The sequence below is a fragment of the Odocoileus virginianus genome, chromosome 3, assembly GCF_023699985.2.
Source record: "Odocoileus virginianus isolate 20LAN1187 ecotype Illinois chromosome 3, Ovbor_1.2, whole genome shotgun sequence".
NCBI lineage: Eukaryota > Metazoa > Chordata > Mammalia > Artiodactyla > Cervidae > Odocoileus > Odocoileus virginianus.
Genome location: NC_069676.1, coordinates 6,171,460 through 6,179,262, shown reverse-complemented (window position 1 = coordinate 6,179,262; position 7,803 = coordinate 6,171,460).

The window sequence follows — 7,803 nt, the reverse complement described above, 5'->3', positions numbered from 1 at the left end:
CAGAAGTGAAATAAAAATACTCAAGAGCTCACTGGGGCTCGGAGTCGGCTCCTGCTCTCAGACCCCAGGGCCCTTTCCTGGTGAGAGTCGAGGGGCAGGCCGGCAAGCCAGGCGGGGGAGACCAAGCGTGGCTATGTAAAGCGGCCGGCCCAGCACCTGCAGCGGCCCGACTGTGCGGGTGGTGGAGCGTGCCCGTGGCCCCCCGCCCCAGGCAGCTGCAGCCGGCGAGAGGGAACGGCTACGCCAGATATAACCTGACCTGAACTCCACCCAAAACCAGCACTCCAAGGCCGGCCCGTGCCTGGAAAGCCAGTTTGGGCCCCGTGAGTCTGGGTAGGTTCTGGGTTTCTGTCTCCCTCCCAAGAAAGGTCCCAGCATAGCCACACATCTCCTGCAGACCTCCTCCACCCCCTCCTCTCTGCCAGGCCTGGTGTGACGTAAGAGGCTAGACTACCCCTGTCTTGGCCAGCCTGCAGTAATGAGCTCCTAATCAGCTTGCTGTCCTGGGGAAGCAGGCTGCCATCGTTCTCCTGATGGGATGCTCACTACCATTAAAGGAGCCTGGAAACCCACACATCCCTCAGAGGGGACCCTCTGCCCCTGCCCTGCCTTGCTCTGCCGTTGAGCCACCTGGAGCAGGTGACAAAGACCTGGGCCTGTCCTTCTCTAAGTTAAATGCATTAAAGCCTCTAGTGCCTTCTCCCAGGGCACCACTCTGAAGTGTGCACATACAAGCACACACACCATGGCAGTCTTCACTGAACCCTCTGTCTGTGTGCCCTGTTTCAAAGTGGCAGGGGCAGCCGTCTGCCTGCTCTGATCAACCCAAAATGAGGAGAGAAATCACCTCCCTTGTTCTGGAGTCTATAGCTCTATTAATGCAACCCACGGACCCAGCAGCTTATCTGGCAGCTACATCACAGACAGCAGGGCTGTCATGTACTCATTAACCATCAATTCAAAAATTTTGGCAGGAAGGATTAGGGCTGCGAATGTTTTGTTTCTTAATCTGGGTGCTGCTTACACAGGTGTGTTCACTTGATGAAAAGTTATCGAGCTGTAGATGTCTATATGTTATACTTGAACAAAACATTTAAAAGAAGAAAAGGAAAGAAAAGTTTGACATCAGGCCGAGACTGACAGGTAAGTAGGCAATAACTAGATGAGGTTTGGAGACATGGATGGATGCAAGAAGAGCAAATGCAAACACCTGGGGTCCTGGGGGATTCTGATGTGTTTGAGGATCTGGCAGAGACCCAGGTCTGGGGTAGGGGCAGGGACTGGCCCCATAGAACCTCCAAAGCCACCACCAAGAGCATGGACATTACTCTGAAACCAATGCAATGCCAACAAGAGGTTAAAGTGGAGGCTGACGATATGGAGTGGACACATCCAAAGGCCACTAAAGCCACAAGCAGAAGTGGTGCCCAGTCCATTTGCCAGAGGGGGAAACTGAGGCCCATTGGGGCCAGGCTACTTGGCTCCATGTAATGGAGTGTGAGCCTCTTTGACCCTTCCAGGGCCTCTTCCTTTCTAGTCTGATGCTTGTGTGCCTGGAGGGTAGGCATGCTCACTGCGCCCAAGGGGTGAGGCTCCCTGGATTCGAGTCCTGGTCTGAGCTCGCTCGCCTCGGAGTCTCCTCTGTAAAATGGGGCTGGCGAGGAGGTGTCCTTTCCGGCCTCAGCTGCAGGGGGCGCTCGGTAGGCGGCGAGTCCAGCAGGGTCTTCCTGGCCAGCCCAGCAGTCATTTCACAAGCCAGGGCCCACGGAGGTGGCTTTTCTGAGAAGCCTGAAGCTGAGGAGGAATTCCTCTGCTTATGGGGGACCGTGTGGTAGGAGCGGCACTGCCCCCCACCTCAGCCTGCACCTCCTGGTAGAAGTTTTCAAAAGAAGAAATGTCCCAATAATGCAAATTCAGACCCGCGGGGCTGAAACCAAAGCAGGAAAGCGAGTGATGGAAGAGATGCCTTGTCAGGTCCCTTGTCAGAGGGTCGCCATCAGGACCCCCCCCCAGCCCGTCTCCCCCGATCAGGCAGGCCCTCATTGCAGCTCTCGGACCCCACTACCAGCCCACCAAACTGTCTAGAATCACCTTGCTCGTTGGTCTCGCTCTCATCTGTCCCCTGGCCATAGGCCATCGGTCATCGGGAGAGTAAGACCGTTCTGGCTTGCTCCCCATCAAATTTCCGGCTCCCAGCCCCAGACCCTGGCACCGGGAGGGGCTCAGTAAATATTTGTTGCCTGAATAAACGGTGGCAGGCCGTCTCCCCAGCTTATCTCAACAGGGGCTTTATCAGCCTTGGCATGGCAACAGGCAAGCACCTCAAACCCCAGCCTGGCTTCGGTCTGTCCATCACACCTCTAGGAACCCCATGTTCTCGGCTGAACTGTGGGCCTGGGGCTAACACATCGTTTGGGGGTCCCAGGAGATGACCCACAGCACAGAGAAACCCAGGGACATAGGAAGTGCTCTGTAAATGGGCCCTGTGACCTTCCCCCACCCCAACCCTTGGCCTTGAGCCCCTGCTGACCCCAGGATAGAGCTGCGATCTGCCCCCCCACACTGGGGAAAGAGAGGACAAAGGTGGTGCCCAGAGTCGGTGGGGGCTGGCAGGCTCCTCCACTTCGAGCTCTTTCTAAGAAGCCAGTAGTGATAACATTCCCCCAAAACAGGAACCAGCGGGTCACACTGGGTATTGCAGAAGCTTCCAGTGAGGGCTTCCCTGGTGGCTCAGTGGTAAAGAACCCGCCTGCCAATGCAGGAGACTGTGGGTTCGATCCCTGGGTTGGGAAGACACCTCAGAGAAGCAACCCACTCCAGTATTCTTGCCTAGGAAATCCCATGGACAGAGGAGCCTGGCAGGCAACAGTCCATGGGGTCACAAAAGAGCTGGACATGACTTAGCAACTAAACGAATGAGCACCCCTTGTGCACAGCCCGTGTTCCCCATGGCCGGCTTCAGGGCCCACTGGGCACAGCCTGGAAAGATTTTTATGTAAAAGTGGCTGATGCAAATCCAGGGGCCCTGGAACCACGAAAGCCCCACTTCCCCCTTTACCATTCTAGCCTGAGTAGCTGCCACCTGGGCATGGCGGGTGGGGTGTCATGGACACCCCAAATCTATCCTGGTCACTGAGTCAAAGGGAAGGGGTGGGACAGTACCTGTGGCCGCCCGCCCCCCACCAGCCCCCTGCTTTAGGGTCATAGAGGCTAGCTCTGATTTTTTAAATCGAGATAAAATTTACATAACATAAAATGCACCATTTTAACCATTTTAAAGTATACAATCCAGTGGTTTTCTAGCATACTCAGTGTTATGCAATCACCACCCCTATCTAATTACAGAACATTTTCATCACCCCACAAAGAACTCCTGCCCCCTTACCAGTCACTCCTTACGGCCCCACCCCCAACCCCTGGCAACTGCTCATCTGCCTTCCATCTCTGCAGGTTTGCCTGTTTGGATATTTCTTATAAATGGAATTGCACACTATGTGGCATTTGGGGCTTGGCTTCTTCCACTCGGCATAATATTTTTGAGGTTCATCCACATCTTAATATGTATCAGAGCTTCATTCCTTTCTTATGGTTGAATAATGGGTTTTCCCCATGGCTTGGCAGTAAAGAATCCGCCTGCAATGCAGGAGCTGCAGGAGACATGGGTTTGATCCCTAGGTAGGGAAGATCCCCTAGAGGAGGGCATGGCAACCCACTCCAGTAGTCTTGCCTGGAGAGTCCCATGGACAGAGGAGCCTGGTGGGCTACAGTTCGTAGAGTCACAAAGAGACACCACGGAAGGTACATGCGTACATGCACCTGGTGAATAATATTCTATTGTATGGAGGGACCACATTCGCCTGTCAATGGGCATTTAGTTGTTTCTGCTTTTCGGCGACTGTGACTAGTGCTGCTGTGGACGTGTGTGTGCAAGTGTTTGCGGGGACATGTGTTTTCACTTCTCCCAGGTCTGTACCTAGAAGTGGAATTGCTGGGTCATATGGCAACTCGATGTTTAACTTTGCGGAACGACCAGATTCTTCTCCAAGCTACTTAGCCAGTTTACATTTTCCTCCGCAGTGTGGGGACTTCCCTGGCAGTCCAGTGGTCACTACTCGGCACTCCCAATGCCGGGGGCACAGGTGCGATCCCTGGTCGGGTATTAAGATCCCACATGCTGTGCTGGGAAGTCCAAAGATTAAAAAAAAAAATTTACCCTCCATGTGTTCCAATTTCTCCACATCCCCCCAACCCTTGATCATTTTGGTCTTTTTGAAGATAGTCATCCCAGTGTGTGAGAAGTCTCTGTTTTATAGATGGGAAAACTGAGGCTCAGAGAGAGAGACCTGCTTGCCCAACATGAAAACTCAGCTCCTCAAACTTGAAGGCAAAGAGGAATGTGAGTGGATCACAAGGAGAACAAGATGGAGGTGCTCCAGGGAATTCTTCTCAAGGGGAATCGGACATTTGCTCGTCCCATCCAACTTCCCTGTGCTTGCCAGAGCGCGCCATAAAATCTCTTCTAGGAACACTTGGACAGCAAGGAGATCAAAGCAGTCAATCCTTAAAGAAATTGACACTGAATACTCATTGGAGGGACTGATGCTGAAGCTGACGCTCCAATACTTTGGCCACCTGATGCAAACAGCTGACTCATTGGAAAAGACCCTGATGCTGGGAAAGACAGAAGACAAAAGGAGAAGAGGGTGACAGAGGATGAGATGGCTGGATGTCAACACTGATGCAATGGACATGAACTTGGGAAAACTCCGGGAGATGGTGAAAGACAGGGAAGCCTGGTGTGCTGCGGTCTATGGGGTCTCAATGAGTCAGACATGACCTGATGACTGAACAACGACAACAGAAGCCCAAACAGAACTTCCTTACATGCCCCCGTGACAGGGCACTCAATACCCACAGAGCAGCCTGGTGGGACCCTCACCCCTGACAGCTCCCAGGATTAGCAGATTCTTTCCCAGATGGAGCCTCGATTTTTCCCTGGCTTCCTCACAGCATGCCTTTGACCTTAGGGACCTCCTGCTTAGAGGCAGCCTCACAGAAGTCTACAGACACCACCCAGCCCTTCATTCAAACCTTCTCCAGCTTCACAGCTGGGTTTCCAATATATGTGTGTGTGAGTCACTCAGAGTTGTCTGACTCTTTGTGACCCCATGAGCTGTAGCCCGCCAGGCTTCTCTGTCCATGGAATTCTCCAGGCAAGAATACTAGAGTGGGTTGCTATTCCCCTCTCCAGGGGATCTTCCTGACCCAGGGATCGAACCTTGGTCTCCTACATTGCAGGCAGATTCTTCACCATCTGAGCCACCAAGGAAGCCCTTCCAATATATGGAATCCATATTTTAATTTTATTTATTTATTTGCGGGGAGAAAAGAGAATTCCTTTATTTAATTTTTTTTTAATTTATTTTTGTCTGGGCTGGGTCTTCATTGCTGCACAAGGGCTTTCCCTAGTTGCAGTGAGCAGGACTACCCACCATTGAGGAGCATGGGATCCTCACTGTGGCGGCTTCTCTTATTGCGGGGCAGGAGCTCTGGGTGTGCAGGCTCAGCAGCTGTGGCTCACAGGCCTAGTTGTCCCGCGGCATGTGGGATCTTCCCAGACCAGGAATCGAACCCATGTCCCCCAGGCAGGTTCCCAACCACTGGACCACCAGGGAAGCCCTAGTGTCCATATTTTTAAAACAGCGCAGTATGGGATCCTGGAACCAAAGATGATGCCAGTGGAAAAGCTAGTGATGTTCCAATAAAATGTGGCATTTCATTAATAGTAAGGTAAACATTAACGTCCCTTCCATTTGGCGAAGATGCTGTGAAAATGTCAAACGTCGATCGAGGAGGTTGAGGCGAGGGCCGCAGGGCTCCCTGCACTTCCTGTGTGACTTGCCTGGAAGCCTGAAATTATTCCAAAATAAAAAGTTTATTTAAAGAGTTAGCTGGACATGAACACACATCAATGCCCAGATCCCACGGACAGGGGCGGGGAACAGAGAAAGAGATAATCTCAGAACTTGGGGCCTGAGCAAAGCCTGGGGACTCCGACGACCCCTTTGCCTGGCAGTTCCCGGTGCCTCTGTACCTGTCCCAAGTCACACCTGAGCCAACTTCCCCAGGAGCAAACTCTGCAAGCCTCCTTTCCAACATCAGGTCAGAGAGGTCCCCCGCAGACCTTCCCAAACCCAAATCAGCCCCACCTCACACCTCCACTTGACTTTCTCCATCTGTTCACAGCAATTTATTTTATTTTTTTAACTTTTTATTTTGTGTTGGAGTATAGCCGATTAACAGACAATGGTGTGAGAGTTTCAAGTGAACAGGGAAGGGGCCCGGTCATACATACACATAAATCCACTCTCCCCCGGACTTGTTCACAGCTATTTACTATGCAGTTGCTGCACGCCCAGCTGGGGTACCACAGCGAGCAAGAAAGATAAGATTCCTGGCAATGGAGAAAAAAAAAATGTATAGCAAGCAACACAACATCAACATTGTTCAGTTACCAAGTCATGTCCAACTCTTTGCGACCCCATGGACTGCAGCACGCCAGGCTTCCTTGTCCTTCACTATCTCCCAGAGTTTGCTCAAATTCACGTGCATTGAGTCGGTGATCCCATCCAACTATCTCATCCTCTGTCACCCTCTTCTCCTCCTGCCTTCAGTCTTTCCCACCATCAGGGTCTTTTCCAATGAGTCGACTGTTCACATCAGGTGGCCAACGATTGGAGCTTCAGCTTCAGCATTAGTTCTTCCAGTGAATATTCAGGGTCGATTTCCTTTAGGACTGACTGGTTTATTATCCATGTCAACATAACATAACATCAGGAAAAATCTCTGTAATACAGAAAAACGAATCAGGGTAAGGAGGTGGGTGGGACTAGGGAGGTTATTTCAGCTGAGAAGGTCAAGGAAGTCCTCCTTGTTTGAGCTCAGACCTGCAGGAAGTGAGGGAGTGAACCATGGGAACAGCATTCTTGGCAGAAGGAATAGCTGATGCAAAGCCCAGAGGCAGACTGAGCCCAGTGTGATCACAGCACAGGAGAGAGGCTAGTGTGTTAGGAATGAGAGAAGATGGGGTCAGAGGACGTTAGGGATCAGATCACAGGGTCTGGATTTTTTCCCAAACATGCCTGTGGACGTACCTAGGATGGGGCCTGGCATGCTATGGCTGTTCTGAAAACATTTGCTCAAAGTGGGTGGATGTACTGCAGACCCAGTGCTGCTTTTGGAGCTTGGGGGCTTTCAGGCCTATCCTTGGAGGCCCCAGGGTGCAGGGAGTTTGAGTACTCTTGCCTGGAAAATCCCATGGACAGAGGAGCCCGGTGGGCTGCAGTCCATGGGGTCGCTAAGAGTCGGACACGACTGAGTGACTTCACTTTGACTTTTCACTTTCACATGCTGGAGAAGGAAATGACAACCCACTCCACTGTTCTTGCCTGGAGAATCCCAGGGACGGGGGAGCCTGGTGGGCTGCTGTCTGTGGGGTCGCACAGAGGTGGACATGACTGAAGCGACTTAGCAGCAGCAGCATGTTTTCCTGAGAAGGGTGAACCAGTGTGAAACTGTGTGGAATAGCATGGATGCATTCTGGAGCCAAGGCTGTGTTTCCAGCAGGGTTCAGCTGAGTCAGCCTCTCCAGGACCCAAGTCCTTGACTAGCAACTGCCAGCCCCAAACCTGAACCCAGGAAGACTGAAGCACCCCTCTGCAGAGACATGACTGTGTGACAGAAAAGAAGCCACCATTCTAGACATAGTCTCCTAAACTACTAGGACTTCCTACCAATCCCTTA